The 16,639-nt window shown below is 42.7% G+C and overlaps 1 protein-coding gene across 1 annotated transcript in view; it reads right to left on the bottom strand.

Moving 5' to 3' along the window:
* Nucleotides 1–15,770, bottom strand: part of EHF (ETS homologous factor) — a 45,206-nt gene extending 29,436 nt beyond the window's left edge. Inside the window, exon 1 of the mRNA XM_038764865.1 lies at nt 15,593–15,770. The gene's annotated coding sequence lies outside the window, so the exon portion shown is untranslated. The remainder of the gene's footprint in view (nt 1–15,592) is intronic.
* Between the last annotated feature and the right edge of the window lie 869 nt (nt 15,771–16,639).

Genomic DNA, 16,639 nt, shown 5'->3' with positions numbered 1-16,639 from the left:
CCTGGTTAGAAACACAACCTTTTTTTTTGGAGAATCAGCATGGTCTAATAGAGCACAGGCCTGAGAGTCAGAAGGACCTGGGTTCTAATCTCACCTCTGCCATTTGTCTGCTGCATGAACTTGCGCATGTTACTTAACTTCTCTGTGCCTCAGTTACTTCAACTATAAAATGGGGATTAAGACTGAGACCCTTCTGGGACATGGACTGAGCCCAATATGATTATTTCTAGACTGGAAGCTCACCTCCAGCCTGCAACCTCATTATGAGAAAGGATAGTGTGTCCTAATTCTATTGTATTTTACTCTCCCAAGCACTTAGTACAGTGCTCTGCACATAGTAAGCACTCAATACCATTGATTGATTGATTGATTTAGGTGAAAAACACCTCTCCCCAGAGCACATTCACCACACATAGATGTAGTCAAGTAGGAAAACTGCCTTTGAACCAGGGCTGATGAAAGGTAGAGAACAGTCCCAGAATTGTCAGAGGTGGATAATTTGACCGGAATATCAGATACTTAAGGAAAACACCACATCTCTGGCAAGTCTGTAATTCCAACTTGGAATCACAGATCGGAATAGGTCACTCCACTATTGTAGTACCCTGGGACTTGGTAAACCTGGTCTTACTTGGATAATTATCAGTGGGCATTTCAAGGCAGATAACTTATTTATCCCCCAGGATACAGACTCTGGCTGGCGTCCTACCACAGGGTTCACTTGGCCTAGTACTGATGGGGCATCCTGGATCCTGTCACATACTGGCTCCCCTTCATAGAATCACCTGACCCGGCCGGGATCCAATTATAGTTTACAATCCCTGAGAAAGAAGGTTTTGGAAACCGATTCTGGGCTGTCCAAGAAAGACAAATTGTCATCAAAAATGTTTGTCAAGGAACAAGGATATTTTTTTCAGCAAGGAAACCCTTTGAAAATCTTGCTTACCAAATCAAACTACTGAAGTTTCTAAAATGAACATCCAGTGAATGATTTGAAATGCTAATAGAAAGCAAAATGACACAACCTTTCCCTCACCCCGAGGGAAGAAATAGCATGAGTCTGCAGATCAAGGTATCTAGATCATTCGGCGGGCTTATGCTTCGGTTAAAAACATTCAGCTATTTCAGGCTTTTCCCCTGAACTATCTAGATCATTCTGGTCAATGTGTATTTTGGGCCTCAAACTCCTGAGATAGCATGCCTGTGTCATCAAGACCAGACAAGCAGTATGTCCTGGAGTCTGGAAACAAATTTTTCAAGGGTCACAGGAAAAAACCAGGAAAGGCCTACCCTTTTTATCAGCTGTATATCCCTGCTCTTGCAAAGACCTCTCTACAAGGGCATCAGTATTGCAGCCTCCATAACCCTTCGCTGGGAGAGCTCAGGACAAAGAAGAAATGTGCTCTGAGCAGGATAAAACAGTTGGTTGTCTGGGTTGGTGGACAGCCTTCCCCAGTACAATAGAGTGTTTTATGTGTCAGAGGGTTAGGAGCAGGTTGTTAAGGTAAACCCACCGTAAACAGAGCTGTTAATTCAGTTGCTGGCATGGGTTTCTGTTATCTCCTGAATACCTCCCAGAGGGTATTAGCCCTACCTTTTCGTTTGAGTTGGCAGCAGAGTTATTTTTTTGCACCTGTTGCCCTGCTCCGATAACAACACAGTTAAGAATTGATTTGTTGAAAAATAAACAGAAAAAGCAAAGAAAGGCATCTGCCCAAACAGCCTGAGCTGGTTTGACTCTGCCTCCATGCCAGTGTGTTTTCTTATAAACCAAAGAAAAACCTGTGCTTTCAGTTTTGGTGTGAACTCGCTCTGCTTCAGCATAAACCCTGGGCACAGACTCACTAGCTGGGGCAGGCAGAGTCCACGATTGGCCATCAGGCACTGTAGTTTTCCACTGGGCAAGTCCGCGGGGGCTACGAGTGGAGTCAAAAACAGGCCGACCAAAATGAACAGGGAAACGAAGCAATTCTAGCTAAGGATGCTGATAATGCAACACCTGACCTCACCCTGAAGGGGAGTTCTGATTGACACTACCCCTGGAAGACAACTGTTTGCTCCCAACCTGCACACCTCCATATTGTAACTTGGAAAGTCAATATTGTCTAAGGAATGGGTGGAGTCTAAAGAAGGGAGTCAGAGCCACTGGATCTTAGTCCTACCTCTTCCACTAACTTTCAGTTTGACCTTGGGCAAAGCACTTCATTTGCAAACCACCAGTAACTGGACTGCAGTTTCCAATCCATGAAATGAAGATAATGGCCCCTGCCTCTTGGGTGTGTTCAGACTTTTTCATGTTTGCTGAGTGAGGTAAGATCCTGGGTTGAAATGCAGTGGAAAAGCATGAGGCATGATCTCCACATTAGCCCAAGCGTCATTGTTCCCTCTCCTCTCTTAAGCTTGCCAATATCACATGTTGAGTTTGGGCCAGGCCAAAAGGGTCACAAAGAGCTTAACAAATCACTCCAACTGAGATCATGACAGCACTAATGAAGAGAGGCATCATTCCCCACCCCTCGATGCGTGCCCCATATTAGGGAGCGTCTCAGTAACTCTTTTTAAATGCAAGAAAAGAACTTGTTAATGCCAAAAGGCCCCCAGGGGAATTGACTGCCCCTTTCTGTCTACCCTGGGGTTTTTCACAACCAAAGGGCAATGAGCTGATCTAGAAGTGCTTCCTGGGAGCCAGGGAGACAACCACCTTTTCTATCAGGGAGCATTAAGAACAGGATGTTCTGACAGCAGGGGGACACAGGTGGCTGAGAGTTCTCAAGCATTCTCCTCAAAAGAAGGACAGCAAATGGAACTTCTTGAAACCCAGTTGGGAAGCTAGAAAAAGAAGAGGTTTAACAACAACTGTGTGCTGTGAAATAAACCGCGTTGGAATGTAGAAAGGTGGAAGCCTTCTGCAGAGAGGGGATTAGAGTCGGAGCTGGGTCCCAGATAGGCTCAGTTGGGAGTCTGCCGCAGTCCCACGCAACTGGAGTTCTGTGAAAGAGTAAAAGACCCTGGGAGTCTTTTGGCATTAACAAGTTCTTTTCTTGAATTCAAAAATAGTTACTGCGGTGCTTCCTAATATGGCACACATATCGAGGGGTGGGGAGTGATGCCTCTCTTCATTACTGCTGTTGTGATCTCTTTGAAGGTATCCCACTTGAAAAAAAAAACTTCTGGAAATTTTGGGTCCCTTTCTAGGAAAAGGAGAAAGGCTGAGAAGCTCAAACTGAATTGTCAGTCCTTCAATCAGTGGTATTTATTGACCACTCACTCTTTGAAGAGCACTGTGCATTATACTCTCATTTGAGAGAGGATAACAGTTTTGGTAGACATGATCCATGCTCTTGAGGGGCCTACAATCTAATGGGAAAACAGGCACTAAAATAAATTACAGGAAGGGGAAGCAAGCAGATGTAAAGAAATCCACGTAAGTGCTGTGGCAGGAGGACATGGGATAAATACCTAAGTGTTTAGAGGGAGGGGACCCAAATTCATAGGTGACCCAGTAAAGGGGGAAATAGGGTGGAACGATAGGAGATTAGCCAGGGAAGGCTTCCTGGAGGAGAACTGATTTTAGTAGGGCTTTGAGGATGGGGAGAGCAGTGGTCTGCCAAATATGAAGTGCGAGGGAGCTCCAGACAGGAGGAAGGGGGTGAGCCAGAAGGCAAAGGTGAGTAGGTTGATATAAGAGGAGCACAATGTGTGGGCTGGGTTACAGTGGGAGAGAAGTGAGAATAAATAAAGGGGAGAGAGCTCACGTAATGCCTGAAAGCTGAGTGGCACCTGCCCATGCTTGTAACCCTAAAAGCATGGACTACTACTAAATGTAAACTATTCATAGACTTGTGTGTAGATTCCTGTATTCCCGAAACAAAGGTTCTTTTAAAAATACATACATATGTAAATATTCAAAGTGAAGACTGGCATTCTATATGGGCAACTCCCATAAACCCTTTTTACACTCAGGTACACAGGTACATGTAATAATCCCTATGTCCCAAGATGAAAGAATCCCAGTATACACAGTACCTGACACACCAGAAAAGCTCCTTCACAGCCACTCTAATCTATCAGTCAAAGCCCTAATCAGGCTTCCTGTTTAAAGTGCAGAATTGACTCAATGGATTGGCCTGCCCTTCCCCCCACCCTGCAATGTTGTCACAGGCTTATTAATAGTAATAACAAGAAAAACAACGTCAATAATGAGGATGTGAAAATCCTTAAGAAAACTAATTTTTGCATAGGAAGAGCCCCTCTTGTTTAAACCTTAATATCTTGGCAATTATCTTGGAATTATTCATTTTTAAATACCATACACATTAGCACATATTGTGAATTCATAATTAGTTGAAACCGAATTCTAGTTTTTTTTCAGGTGAGGAAAAGTCCATTCAATCTGTATCTATTAATTGGTGGCATTTATTAAGCACTTCACTGTGTGCAGAGTGCTGTATTACACACTAGAAAAAATACAGTACAGCAGAGTTTGAAGACATGCGACCTATCTGCAATATCTAGATTGTATTTTATTGTTCCATCTCATTCTACAACTATCTCAGTCACTTCAAAAAAAGTCAAATATTGACAACTGTGGAAGCGCAACATGTAACTGAAACATTTCAACTGCTCAAAGAACCTGGAGAGAGGGATTTTTTTTTTCTTTTCTTCCCATACGCAAAGGGAGAAGGAAATAAGCAGAGAAAGAGAAAAGAATTTTCATCCACAGACCCATGCAATGGTATTCAAAGAGGAGAGGAATCTTGGGCCCACCAAGCCCTTTGCTTTGTGATTCTAGGAAGAGATTCCTAAGGCATTTATCCCCTGTTTGAGGTTTCTACTGATTATCCCCAGTGCACCCATGTTTTATATGATCTTCTTTGACCAAGTGACCTCTTTTTACCAACTTATCTAGCATTTCCTCTGCTTCTTAAACTTCCTCCCATAAATCAGTATCCCCAGGAACTAGATTAGGTAGTTGGAAAGTACAGAGCCATAGCCTTCCAGGGGAAGAAAATTATTCTCCCAGGAGTCAGTTAATTTCTGCCCCCCAGAATTAAATAATAATAATAATAATAGTAATAATGGCATTTGTTAAGCACTTACTATGCACAGAGCACTGTTCTAAGTGCTGGGGGGGATACAAGGTGATCTGGTTATCCCACGTGGGGCTCACAGTCTTAATCCCCATTTTACAGATGAAGTAACTGAGGCTCAGAGAAGTTAAGTGGCTTGCCCAAGGTCACACAGCATACATGTGGCAGAGCAGGGATTATCACTATCTCGTCCTAGACGACTGCCACTGACAGTCTCAGGATTAACTGAGGGTGTGAAGAATGAGCTTTGCCACTACCTTTTTCTGGCCTTTTTCCTGTTCTTAGGGTCAGACTACCCCAATGGACATTCGGACAAGTGTCCCATGGCCCACAGGGGGGCCAGCTGCACTGTGGGCCAGAGACACCTGTTCGGATTGTATTATACCAACCCCAGCACTTAGCACAGAGACTGGTACACAATAAATGCTTAGCAAATGCCACAGTTATTATTATATCTTCTGAAGGGCGGGGACTAATGGCCCTAAGCTATGCCTCTGCCCTTCCCTAAACCCTGTCACCAGTGGCCATAGCAATGTGTATTTACTCCCAGGATAAAACACAGAAATCTCTTCTGCCGCCCTCCCACTTTTGTATAGTATGTGTTAAGCGCTTACTACATGCCAGGCACTGTACCAAGCACTGGAGTAGATACGAGCTAATCAGTTTGGATGCAGTCAATGTTCCACATGGGACTTACAGTCTTAATCCTCATTTTACAAATGAGGTAACTGAGGTATAGAGAAGTGAAGTGACTTGCCTAAGATCACACAGCAGAAAAGTGGTGGAGCTGGGAGAAGAACCTAGGTCCTTCTACCTCCCAGGCCCAAGGTCTATCCATTAGGTAACACAAGTTTTCTTCCTCTGGGGTCCTGGAGGTGGGAGTTGGATAAAAGTGCTGAGGAAAACAGCATCTAGCATCATATTACACCCTCTGTTACCAGTGTGGACATGGAGACCTCCATATCCTCCTCAAGGACTGAAGGCTATTTGCTCTGCTTGAGCATGGAAGACAACAGCAATGGGTCTCCATCCAGCCATTCCAGGAAGAAAATTAAAGTTTGGTGCATATTGAAGATAATTGAAGTTTGGTTCACATCTGTCCATTCAGACGTGAACCATTCCAGCAAGAAATAGGAAAGCACCTGCAGCACGAGGCCTCCACAAAACACTGTAACGTTGGCCACTGAAGCAGTCGATGCAGCCGTAGGTGTGCCTTGGACTCTAAACCATGAGGAGCATGAACTTCTGCTCCTCTAGCCACAGCATCGTACTGATTTCTGTTTCTATTTTATGCATTCGTCCTTCCATTTTATGACATTTTAGTGTTTTATTGTTTCACCATTCCTGGTATCTGTCTTGAGTCCTCTATCCCCCACTTATATTCTTAGATTGTGAGCACGTTTAGGCCCAGGGGCTGTACCTGATTTCCACCTGTGCATTCTTACCCAGAGCTTAATACTGTGCTCTTTACATAATAAGAGCTTAATAAATGTTTTTACTACTACTACCTCAAGAACCATTGAATACATTGATAAGATCTCACTTTCAAAAGCATCATCTTCAAGCTTGAGCACAGTCATTCACATACACACACACATTCTATATGTGTGTGCTCAGATATGGATGTAGCTTGAATTATAGACATTTTTAAAAATGTGCCTCTGAAAATGGCTACCATCCTTAAGGATAGTTTGCCAAGTACCTTATTCATCATCATTTCAATTTAAAAAATGAAAAAAATTGAAGCATTCCCAATTCCCTCTTTTAACTACTAGACCTCACCAGCTCCACACTGAATATTAATCTGCTTTTCCATTCCCTGCATTCAGGCATTTCCTTCTTGATTGCCCAAGTATTGGATTCTAAATAGAGTGCCTTGATTCTGCTTTACTGACTGCTGTCCAGATATTCACCCCATCCTTTTCACCTTCATTTGGTAAGTGTTCATCAGATGGCATCCTCAGTTACATCAAGGAAAATAATGCCCCTGTCTAGGGCAAATGATGTGCGACTCTCTCTTTGTTCAATCAAATGCTATAAGACATTTTGACCATAGAACCGTTGGCAACACAGAGAGTGGGCAAAGTGCTTTGCCCAGAATCACCCCCTCAGAAAGAAAATTGTGTTTTATTTTCCAGTAATTGCCTAATAGGCCTCAAAGGGAAACCTCAGGCCAATGAGAAGTTGCACCTCTGGGGCATTTGAAGAGACCAGGTTGCCTAGAAAGTTAAACAGGGTCAGTCAGTACGATCCAGGGTTCAGCCCCAGTTGACCTAGGAGCTTCTGTTCCCCTTTGTGGTTGAATGAGCTCTCCCCCACTCAGGCACATACAGTTACTGGTGACAGGCAGGAAAAATCAGAAAATGAAACCTTCCCACTCAGAAACTTCCAAACTACAATCCACTGAGCTATTAGAGAGCCACTTTTCTCTGTTGCCCTTTTTGAGTGTATCTCTAATAGCTCAGACAGACTTTACTGTCATGTCAATACTTTATCTAAAAGTAAAACTATCTGTGTTTCTCCTCAGTACTAAGTAGATAAGCCAGAGAAATCACTATCCAAATGCAGCATTTAGGGTCAAAAATCCATCCTAAGTAACTCTACAGAGATTTGTCCATTAGAACCCACTGAGAAAAAAAAAAGGTTTAGAACAAAGACATGAGAATAGTGTTCTATATGTTCAATCTGAGGTCAATCTGCATCGGCAGTACCAGTGAATCTGCTGGACGATTTCTAGGCCTATTCTGGTCCCCTTTCTGACTCTGAAACAGAACTGAAGCACAGAATATTTAATAATGATGGCATTTGTTAAGCGCTTACTACATACCAAGCACTGTTCTAAGCACTGGGGTAGATACAAAGTAATCAGGTTGTCTCACATGGGGCTCACAATCTTAATCCCCATTTTACAGATGAAGTAACTGAGGCACAGAGAAGTGAAGTGACTTGCCCAAAGTCACACAGCTGACAAGTGGCAGAGCCAGGATTAGAACCCACAACCTCTGACTCGCAAGCCCGTGTTCTTTCCTCTAAGCCACACTGCTTCCTAAGCCACTCTGCTTCTTCACTAAGGAGAAGTGGAAGACCTCTCATTTCCAGAGGATTCTGCAGCATTGCCAACAACACTAATCTCCAAGATGCAGGATCCGAAACTTGTACCATCAACAACAGACAAAATGCTCTACAAACTGAAAAAAAGAATTATTGAGTGAGTGGATACTGATGGCTGTTTAGAGATTGAATCTTTCAAGTTTCATTTTTAAATCCAATGAAATACTGAAATGGGGATTAGGAACTAAGGGTTTCATAGGACTGGGTTGATGTTCATTGAGGGCATTTTTCTGGGGTATAGCTGGGTCCCTGCTGCTTATCTTCCAGTTGGCCCATGAATGGGTACAATCGATAGCTGATGTTTGGGATGGTCCTGGTGGATCTGTGCACTCTCTCTCTCTCTCTCTTGCTCTGTCTCTCTCTCTCTCTCTCTCTCTCACTCAGACAACTGCCAGCCTGCTTGGGTCTGGAGAGCACTCTGAGATCATTAGACCAGCAGATGGTTAAGGGACAGGGATAGAGAGGAGATAAAGCTTGAGGCGCTGTTTGTCAAGTAGGTCAGTGAGGCAGAACATGGAGAAAGAACATCGAGGCAGTGTTTAGTGACCTTGACAAAGTCTGCTGGGAGCATCTGGCTAGACAATGTAGCTCACATCAACTTGCTAATCAAAATTTTGAAAGTTTAAAAATGCTTGTTTTGGCCAAAGTAATAGGAAGGTGTCTTTGGCCTACGACATGCTCCCGAGTTAAAGCTATTTTGTCAATGTTTTCTTGAGGGAGATTATAGTCACTTGTTAGAAGTCATTCTGGCTCAAAATAAGATAGATCAGTCCCCAGGCATGGGTATGAAAAAGAAACAAAAACCCGGTGATGAATCTATCTGTATTAATACAGCCCAACCTCAGAAAAACACCATCATCACCATCATCAGTGGTATTTATCTCAGTAGTACAGAGCACTGTACTAAGTGCTCAACAGAGTTGGCAAACAAGTTTGCTGTCCACACGAATAAAGTCCGGTGATCAAATTGTGTTCTGAGTAGCTGTGACGCAGAGTGAAAATAAGATGGCTGCCAGAGTTTTCCATGAAAATCAGTGCTGGGTGCCAGTAAAACCAATTTTCCAGGGAATTATTTATTCAAGAAGTTAGACTTCTGTTGAAATAGGAAATTGAAAGAACATTCCCTTTTCAGGTGCTTACTTCAGAGGGAGAGAAAGGGCATGGATCACCAGAGTGAAACCCCTATCTCAGGGCAGTCTGCCAGCGTGCTTTGACTAGGCTGTTCCCACTTCCATTTACAGTGTCGTCCTTTGCTTCCCTAATTATTGTGTCTTTACCAAACACTGCAGCAGTCTAAAAAAATAAAAATAAAAATCTGAGGGAATGCTGTCTATGTTTAATGGCCATTGTGGTCCCAGACTCATTTTCAACAAAAAAGGGGAATTGGAACCTTGTAATTTTTGTTGTGATTTAGCTTAGTTCACCTGGTAAATGCTAGGTTAAGCTTACGAAGACAAGGCAGCAGGTCCATGATGTATGCTTCCTTATGTGGGACTCCTGACTGGTCTGGAAATCTGATTGACAGCTGATATATGGGGGGAGGTGGCCTTACCTCACCTCCTCACCCCCCTCACCAAGCTCCACTGCATCTTGCTCCCAGCCTTTGTAGGCTCTGAGTGCCCTGAGACCATTCAAAGAGGCAGCAAGACGGAAGAACGGGGCTTGAGGAGCCGGGAAATCCTGGATTTCTGCTTGTCAGTGAGGGTACTATGGGGATATCAGGGTTTTTGGGTAGTCTAGAATCCAGGACTAGATGTACTTAACTCCCTAACCTATTGCTGTGCCGTCCAAGCCCAAACACCACCAAGACAAGGTTGCTACTGAGCATAAAGTCTGAGTCATATGTCTATAGAAAGCAAATGGAAGAGTATACTGGAAAATTCCATCGCAGTCCTCTGATTTCACATCTTAGGCTGTATGTTCATATCTTTAAATTATATATTATAAATTACTTATTTATTCATATTAATATCTGTCTCTCCCTCTAGACTGCAAGCTCGTTATGGGCAGAAAACATGCCTGCTAATTCTGTTGTGTTGTACTCTCCCAAGTGCTTAGTACAGTGCTCTGCATGTAGTAAGTGCTCAACAAATACAACTGATTGATTGACTGATCAATCTACTTACATAGAGTGAAATGGAGAGTGTTCCAGTTCATTTCATCATTGTAGATGCCAAATTAAATCATTCAAGACCCAGGTTTTGAGGTTTAAATTGATCAAATTAACTGGATAATTTCTGTATCTTCACTTCACCCTCCATCATGTAAGCAGAACCAATATGTCTTCATGCTTCTGTATGTCAACCAACATGCAGTTATGTCCTTGAAAGCCAGAAAGTCTGCAGCCTACAGAGACAATCTACTTCCTCCAGCCCAGATATTCATTATCATATTATTATCACTGTATTTGTTAATAATAATGATGGTACTTGTTAAGTGCTATGTGCCAAGCACTGTTCTAAGTGCTGGGGTAGATACAAGATAATCAGGTTGTCCTACGTGGGGCTCACAGTCATAATCCCCATTTTACAGTTGAGGTAATGAGACACAGAGAAGTTAAGTGACTTGCCCAAAGTCACACAGATGACAAGTGGTGGAGCCAGGATTAGAACCCACGACCTCTGACTCTGAAGCCTGTGCTCTTTCCACTGAGCCATGCTGCTTGTGTCAAGCACTGCTCTGAGTTTACCGGGCCAGGCTCTTGGGCCTCTCAGTTTAAGTAAGAGGGAGAATAGGTATTGAATCCCCATTTTACAGTTGAGGAAATTGAGGCACAAAGAAGCAGCATGCCCTGGTGGATAAAGCACAGGTTTGGGAGTCAGAAGTACCTGGACTGATTGTTGCCGATTTGTACCTCCCAAGCAGCTTAGTACAATGTTCTGCACACAGTAAGCATTCAATAAATACGATTGATTGAATGAATGAATGAATGAACTGTCTCTATCTGTTGCCGAATTGTACTTTCCAAGCACTTAGTACAGTGCTCTGCACACAGTAAGCGCTCAATAAATACAATTGAATGAATAAATGCTGTGTGACCTTGGACAAGTCACTTAACTTCTTTGGGCCTCAGTTACCTCATCTGTAAAAGGGGGATTTTAGCCCCCAGCCCCATCCGTTAGCCCCAAGCGGGATATGGGATATATTGTATCTACCTCAGTGCATAGTGCAGGCCCTGGCTCATAGTAAGCATGGAATGAATACCATTAAAAAAACAGAAAGGTTAAGTGACTTACCCAAGGTCACATAGCAAACAATTGGCAGATCCAGGATTAGAACCCAGGTCCTCTAACTTCCATGACCATGCTCTTTCCAGCAGGCCATGCTGCCTAATCTCCCCACTGACAACCCCACTGAGACAAAATCCACCTATCGCTTAGTCCTCAGCCTGTGGTGAATCCAGCTAAAACTCTGGAGTTCTGTTCCTGAAACTGTTTGGTAAAGCCCTCAGATCATCCCAGTCCCTATGCTGTGATTTCTAGAAAGTGGTGGAACTGAAATCCGTCTGGGTTAACATGAGTAACTAATATGTTTTTCAATCATACTAGGTAATTCTCTGAAGACTTCTGGATAATACTGTGGATCATACTGGGTAATAAATACAGCACTGAATCAGGCTTTCTGGGAACCTAAGAAGGGATAGTATTGTCAGTCCCACTTGTTCAAGCCAAAGCCATTTCATTTGTAGATCATAAATGCCAAGACTCATGCAATACACCCTTTTCAGCTAGGTTTTTCTTACACCACCATTTGTCTTTTGAACACCTTACTTATCATAGCAATTTAGTGCTAGGTCTATAACCAATTTGGATTTTTCTCTGACATATAGTAATTAATCTTGCAACCATTTTTAAATTCTGGTCTTCACCCAGCTTCCACAAAGCTTTCCTTTCATACATGAGGAAACTGAGGGTGTTAACTGTGGTTAAGACACACATCCAAATCTCCTATCCACCCAACGGCAAAGCAAGATTTAGAATTCACTCTAGACTGTAAGCTCATGGTGGGCAGGGAAAATGTCTACCAACTCTGCTTTACTGCACTCTCCCAAGCACTTAGTACAGTGCTCTGCACACAGTAAGCACTAAATAAGTGCCATTGATTGATTGATTGATATGGACACGAGAAGCTAAAAATTATCAGCAGAAAGTTCCACTATTCCTATAATCCAGTTGATGCTCAACCTTTCCAGACCCTCAGAGTGCATGGTGCACACAGATGAGACTAACATCAGTGGAAACCCAGACAAAATGGGTTCCTCTCTAGTAGTAAATGAAATAATATCCCTTCTTCAGGTGAGTACCTCAGAGGACTCTGGGCCAGCCTTGAAATCCAGACAACAGTCAATTTCATAGACAGCAGCTCCAATCTCCTCCTCAATCTCCAGTTTTTTCACCCTGGCTGGCCCCAATCTTATATCCAGAGACTTGGTGGGCTGATGACAGAGTGAGGCCCAAAGGAGAGCCACCAGCACCCCCAAAATTCAGCCATCAATTGATTATATTCCCCAGCTAATCAGAAGATGGACACAGGACTACAACCCTAAGGACCTGTTGCCAGGCCTCCATGAGTCCCCAGTTAGTGTTTGCCCAATGAACCATGTTGAACTGCAGAAAAAATGGCCGACACCTCTTTTCACTGGATCAAAACCAAGGCTGGAACCCCAACGGCTACCAAGAGTAGGCCATACCCGACTCCAGCTCTTTTTATTGTTTTTTCAAACTGCCACACAATTCTCCTGTTGTGTGTCCAGTTGGACGCCTAATCCCTTCAGCCCCACAGCCTCCCTCTCGAGGCCCCACCCAAAACAGAAACTAAAGTAATCCAAACAACACTGCAATTGTAACGAGAATTGGTGGCTTTACACTGCTACAGGAGGGTTTTGGATTAGGCTAGCTGGAAGGAAGAACTTCCTGGCTAGTCTGCCAAATCCTGGGATGAGTTCTGAAAGGCAACTGCAAGATACCTCTCCCTGGTGGTCTTTAAAAATAGCAACTTTGTACCCAACTGTTTGGGAATATTGAGGTAGTGTGGTCTTTCCTGAAGGATTGCAAAAATGTTCCTTCCTACCCTACTGTTGGATAATTGATTCTGTATTAGGGAGAGAGCTGTACAATTCCACTGGTCGGTTCAGAGAAGTAATATAACCTAATAAACAGATCAATGGCATAGTGTAAAGACCACGATTCTAATCCTGTCGCGAACACTTGCCTGCTATGTGACCTTGGGAAAGTCACTTAATTTCCCTGTGCTTCGGTTTCCTCATCTACAAAATGAAGATTCAATACCTGTTCTCTCTTCTCCTTAGTCTGTGAGTGCTGTGTCTGGTTATCTTCAACTACCCCAGCCCTCAGTGCCGTGCTTGGCACATAGTAAGCACTTAACAAATATTATTGTTATTATTATATCATTGTCATTATTATCACCGGAGGAGGAGTTTAGAGGTCTGGATTTTCATCCCAGTTCCCCCAGAGGACTTGCTGTGTGAACTTGGACAAAAGTTTTAACCTCTCTGTGCTTCGATTCTCTTCTCTGCCATTTGGAGGGCATACAATGTAGTGAAGATTCACAAGCTAAAGTCTTCAAACAAATGTACCCGCCTTGGGTTGCCAAGAGCTACAGTTCAGTATATTCTAAGCCTATTCTGGCTCAAAATGACACCGGTGAACCTCTTGTTTAATGCAAGCATGAAGGGTCTACTATTTTTCTGATCAATATGATGAAGATATTGAGGTTTTTTCAAATATTCCTCACTTCACCTGCACGCATTGCATTAGTATAATTTAAAATGGACTACAACCAGGTACTGGAGATTAGATCATGGAAAACAGAAGCCTATTGCCTTGTGGTCTGTTCTGGCCCTCATGATTTCAGAGAACCACATAATCCTCTAGAGGTCCTCCAGTCCATCATCCTGCCTTCGGGGAGCACTGCACCTAAACCATTCCCAAAAGATAGTTGTTGTCCACAATATTCTTGGAAGTCCTAGAAAAGAGGAGCCTACAACCTTTCTTGAAAGTAAAAATGTAAAACTTTCAGTTTATTATCTATTAAATATTTCTTCATATGCTTGAAAATTATTAATAAGACCCTTCTCAGCCTTCTCTTCTCCATGAGAAATAATCCTTTATTAGACATTTTCACCAATAAACTCCATGATTTGGTATTCTTGGCAATATATCCCGCTCTCAAATGTCTCTTCTTCTAACTGCAAGTTGCTTGGGTCTTTGCTCACACAGAGAACAACAACTAACCAGGTAATGAGCACTGAAGTTGTCCTCAGAGGTTACTCCCCACAACTGTCAGGGTACTGTATTTACACTGCCTACTCCTTTATAAACAATTGCTTGATAAAAACCACCCCAGAAGTTGAAATATTGATTTCATGTGGAGAAATCTAATTTGTAGTGGTAAAAGCTCCTTTCCCACAGCGTAGTGAGTTACTACGCTGCCCACTAAAACTGAGCACCTCTTTCAGTACCCTGGTCTTCTCTATATGGGCCCAATTTTAACCATGATACCCCAAACCTGACCATGGAGTCAAAGGGGCCAGCAACTGTGAAGGCAACAGGAGCTGCTGAGTCACTTCTGCCTCTATCATAATGTCCCATTGTGGAGCAAACAAAGGATTAGTCTGTTCTGCTACAATATGTTGAAACTCTTCCCCTGAAATTGAGGTTTTTTCTCCACACCAGTTTGTCTTTCTTAAGCCATAGAGCTTTTCCAAATACACCTGCTTGCTTTGGCTGCCAGACCCATTTTAACAACAAACCTTCACTCTTCTCCAAGAAGGATGAGGGCAAAGTGAGAGAGCCAGTTCACAATATAGGCTGACAAGACTCCCATTTCCAAAAGGTGAAAAGGCAAAGGCAACCCAAAAGCAAATATGGTTGCATAGTTTCATTTAACCCCAAACTCACAGGTCAAAGACAACAGCAACCCCATGACTACACTCTGGGAGAATAACAGCTGTTGGACAAAGCAGCTTCACCTTGTGGAAGGGAATCAAATATCAGTATTACCCGGGGTTCTTTTCCAAGGCTTCAGAAGGACTCCAGTATGTGAAAAAGTCTGTATCAGAGTCCTTAGTGCAAAAACCAGAGGAATCTAAATTTTGAGTTCAACTAATAGATATTGGCTTAAATAAAATGAACAGGATTCACTAGCAACATTCCAAAGAGGCCACCTGAATGCCAAATAATAAAATTCTAACAAGCGCCAGTCAGGTGAACATAAAAGGTTAGCTTTAAACATTTCTGTTTCATTTCTGTTAAAGCATAAGCCATCTACAACAACATTCTGAAAATTCAAGGCAGGTGATCAGCAGAGTTTAGTATTACTTTTTGACTCAATAATTTAAAAATTAAGATAAAAAGAAGGTAAAAACTCACCTCATTTAACTAAAGATTCTGGCTGGGAACTCCAGTAGCTGTGGGGTAGAATAGAGGACAGCAGAGTAATATCTACGCTAGCTCATACAGGTGTTGGGTAAACAGTGGTGTTAGGTTATCACTTCACAGCCCTCATAAGAGTGAAGATAAATGCATAGGACATTAATTTTAAATCATTTTGTAGGATGTTAAGCAATAAGCCACCAACCGGGGAATTCCTTAAGTCACTTCCTCCTCATCTGATTGGCTGCTTCTCCTTTAAAAAAATAAAATAAAGGATTGCAAACATGAGCTCATTTGCATTTGGCCAACTCACACATTAGTGTTCAAACAAAACAGGTCTAACCAGGTTAGGCTTGGGTCTCAAGCACAGAGGCAACCTGTTAATGGATGAAGAATTGATTCCACGGTGGTTGTTCTTTTAAACCCAAAGTATATTTCAGAGAGGAAAACCATTAGAATGATCAGAAGAATCAGTGATCAGGATGGAAGGAGAGAAGAGAAAATGACAAAAAGGCCAACTGAGGGAAAATCTGTCTGTGTGGTCATGGGTGAGCGGGTCGGTCTGCCTGTGTGTCTGTGTGTATTTTCTGTGAGTCGAGTCAAAAGCAAACCCCACTGTGAAAGCTAGCAGAATTGATGAGTTGTTGCGAACCAAGGGATGTGTGTGACACAGAAACTGATCCTGGTGACATCTTCTGTAAATCAAGTCCAAGTCCTTGTCCAAGTCCTTTTCTCCTTTGCCAAGTCCCATCTACGGGCCTGTGCTGCTACCAGTCTCAGCATTTGGGTTCCAAAGGCCAAACTGAAGTGGTCCACAAAATTCAAATCCTCTCAGCCAAAGATCAGTCTTTGCAGATCCTAATATTAATATGATAGTATGATACTTGTTAAGCCTTACTCTTTGTAAATACAGTGCTAAGCACTGGAGTATGTACAGAAAAATTAGATCAGACACAGTTCTTGTCCTAAATGGTGCTCACTGTCTAAACAGAATAATTTAATCCCCAATTTACTCTTGAGGAAACTGAGGCACAGAGCAGTTAA

The sequence above is a fragment of the Tachyglossus aculeatus genome, chromosome 22 (assembly GCF_015852505.1).
Source record: "Tachyglossus aculeatus isolate mTacAcu1 chromosome 22, mTacAcu1.pri, whole genome shotgun sequence".
NCBI lineage: Eukaryota > Metazoa > Chordata > Mammalia > Monotremata > Tachyglossidae > Tachyglossus > Tachyglossus aculeatus.
This window is presented reverse-complemented; position numbering and strand designations above follow the sequence as displayed.